This window comes from Cajanus cajan, chromosome 9 (genome assembly GCF_000230855.2).
Source record: "Cajanus cajan strain Asha chromosome 9, NIPB_CcT2T_4, whole genome shotgun sequence".
NCBI lineage: Eukaryota > Viridiplantae > Streptophyta > Magnoliopsida > Fabales > Fabaceae > Cajanus > Cajanus cajan.
This window is the reverse complement of record NC_138525.1, coordinates 38,591,743-38,594,703: the sequence shown is the minus strand read 5'-3', so window position 1 is coordinate 38,594,703 and position 2,961 is coordinate 38,591,743. Positions and strand designations below refer to the sequence as shown.

The 2,961-nt window shown below is 37.8% G+C and overlaps 1 non-coding gene across 1 annotated transcript; it reads left to right on the top strand.

Moving 5' to 3' along the window:
* The first annotated feature begins 497 nt into the window (after positions 1-497).
* LOC145952258 (small nucleolar RNA R71) lies at positions 498-604 on the top strand. Its single transcript, XR_014429937.1, has one exon. It is a non-coding gene; the product is annotated as a small nucleolar RNA R71 (small nucleolar RNA).
* The last annotated feature ends 2,357 nt before the right edge of the window (positions 605-2,961 follow it).

Sequence of the window (2,961 nt, the reverse complement as noted above, 5' to 3'; positions counted from 1 at the left end):
TCTTCCAAGAAAAGTTAGGATGATTCTTCCAACCAGGGTTGTATGTGTTGGAATATGGATTACTCTTCTCTCTTCGAAGAGTGTCATAGAAATTATGAGAAGCTGCCACCTGTTCAGTAGTATCTTCTTTTTCTCCAGTAAAAATTGAGGTACAATCTACTGCAGTGTGCCCTTGTTCCCTACAAAGGTCACATACTTGATTTGTAGCCACTGAATTAACCTTAGCTTTTTCCATCTTGTCTAATCTTTGATTAAGAGTATCAAATTTTGCTAAGAGTAACTCAATATTGTTCACTTCATATCGCCCCGGAGTTCCTTTCCTTGCTGTGACTTCTCTTTCACTGTATTGGCTGTGATTTGAGGCTACATTTTCCAAAATAATCATGCAGTCATTAATAGGTTTCCCCATGAAAGATCCTCCAGCTGCTGAGTCTAATATCATGGTGCTTTGTTGGTCCAATCCTTCAAAGAAAAATTGGATGGTAAGCCAACGGTTGAAGCCATGTTGTGGGCATGCTTGAAGATATCCTTTGAACCGCTCCCATGCTTCATAAATAGTCTCTCCAGTGCCTTGTTGGAAATTAGTGATTTTCTTCCTCAATTCTTTAGTTTTAGAAGGAGGAAAGAATTTCTCTAGAAAAGCTCTTTCACATAATTCCCAAGTTGCTATCTTTTCTCTAGGCACTGTTCTTAGCCACACCTTTGCCTTATCTCTCAAGGTGAGTGAGAATAAGCGGAGTCGCATTCCATCAGAAACTTCATCATCAAATTGCTGGGTCTCACAGATTTCCAAGAACCCCTCTAAGTGGTCATTAGGATCTTCTGATGGTAGTCCTCCAAAGGTGTTCTGTTTGAGCATATTCACCAGAGAAGCTGGTACAGTAGCTCCAGTTTGCATCTCCCCTCCAGGTATCCCACGAGCTACGGGTGCAGAGTAATCCCGAAGCGGTAAATTATCTCGTTGTGCAGCCATGTCAAATTCTCTAGAAAGGTTTCTTTTCCTTCTCAGGAGAGTTCTTTCAATCTCAGGATCAAGTGGTGTTGGTTTCCCAAGACGTAGAGATCTCTTTTGCATTAACCCTAAGGCACTGCAAAAAAAAAAAAAAAAAGAAAGTGACCCGTGAAATCTGAATTGGAGAAGTAAACACTAAAAAAAAAAAATTATTTATTTATTTAATTTTTATTATTATTATTTTTTTTTTAAAAATTCGAATTAAAATAATTGTAATTTAAATCAAGAGACGTAGTCCCCGGCAACGGCGCCAAAAACTTGATGTATGGAAAACCGCAAGTGTACGGTTGTCGTCAAGTAATAAATATCGAATCACAGGGACTACGTGTTTGACCTAAAATTACTAGTATTTTAATTTGAATTTTAAAACAGATTGAATTTTTGTTTTGAGATGATAAGATCAGATTTATGGTAAAAGAGATAGTAATGCAATTAATGAATAAGATAAAACTTTAAGATAAGATAAGGAGATTTCCGGGAATCTAGGGTTCGCACAAAGAGTTCCAACAATATTGAATTATTATTTTCATTAATTAATTCTATTCCATCTTGAAGGTAGTCTTAACCTAATTTAATCCTTGCACCTTCTCAGGCTACGAGGACGTGTTTAATTAAAATTAATCTCTACTCTCGTGGTAATTACGTTCAATTAAACCCATTAAGATCTTTGTTAATCTATTGCTCCTCGAAAGCTTAAATCAACTCTCGTGATTTAACACTCAAGTCTGTTCCTTTAGGTTCCGATAATTAGGTTCTCCTCTCAGTTCATCCCTAATTATCTATGATTATGAAAATTAAGATTAATTGTTTATCATAATTATAATCAAGTTCTCCTCTCAGTTCATCCTTAATTAATGTTATTATGAAAACAATAATATTAAAGTTCATATATAAAATATAAAAGAACAGATCAAGAATTGGAATAAAATTAAGAAACTGAATAATGCATTAATAAAGAGGTTCTCAGAGGCTAAGCCCTGATCCCAGAAAAAGGGAAACTACTCACAGGAGTTCATAGTAGTTCTCCAAGAAAAGAAGAATAAAAGAAAAGCAAACCTTAGAGTCGATGGCACAGGCGCCCAACCTTCTCCAAGTGTCAAAAACTAAAAAAAACTGTCTCCGAAACAAAAATCCCCGTTCTAGGCTAACCTCATCTAATTTATAACCTAAAAGGGTAAAAAGGTAAAACTACCAAGATAAAAATTACAAAGATAAAATAAAAATAAAACATAAAACTTAAAAAGCTGGGACGCGAAGTGAATCACGGCCGTGACTGAGAATCACGACCGTGATCTTCTCTGGAGCACATCTATGAAGGGTCAGTGGCGTTCACGGGTGTGATTGGGAGTCACGGCCGTGATTTTCTCTGGTGAATCACGGGCGTGATTTAGAATCACGGCCGTGATTTTCCCTGTAGCTCAGCATTTCCTCTTTAATTCTTAAATCTTGATCCTGCTCAGAGAAAACACAACACATACCAAGAAAAGCATAAAATAGGAAAATGATATAAAAATTTATTAAAAACATGAAAGATATGCATGATTATGCTATGAATTCTTGTGAATTAAAGTGCTAAAATACGAGTAAAATACACAACATCAGTACTCAAGGTCTGGAGAGACAGTACTCAACCATCAGCGTCGTCAGAGGCACGTTGGTGTTCAACTTCCGGCTCGGGCGTCGAGTGAAGTTGACCCTGGAGAGGGTAAACTTAGCTACCGAGGTTGTCAGAAGCGCCGAGGTATACAACAACCTGGAGAGGCTACTTAACAATTTTCCACCGGAAGACGCTACAAGTCAGAAGGTTGGCACATCACCCGGACAATTGGGTCAACTCCTTTACTTGTCAGCCGGTACACCAAAAGGCCGTCCGACTAAGTAAAGGGGGGGCAGCTGTAGACCCCTAAAATTGTCCGGGTCAGAAATAAAGCTCGAAGACTCTCGAAGAT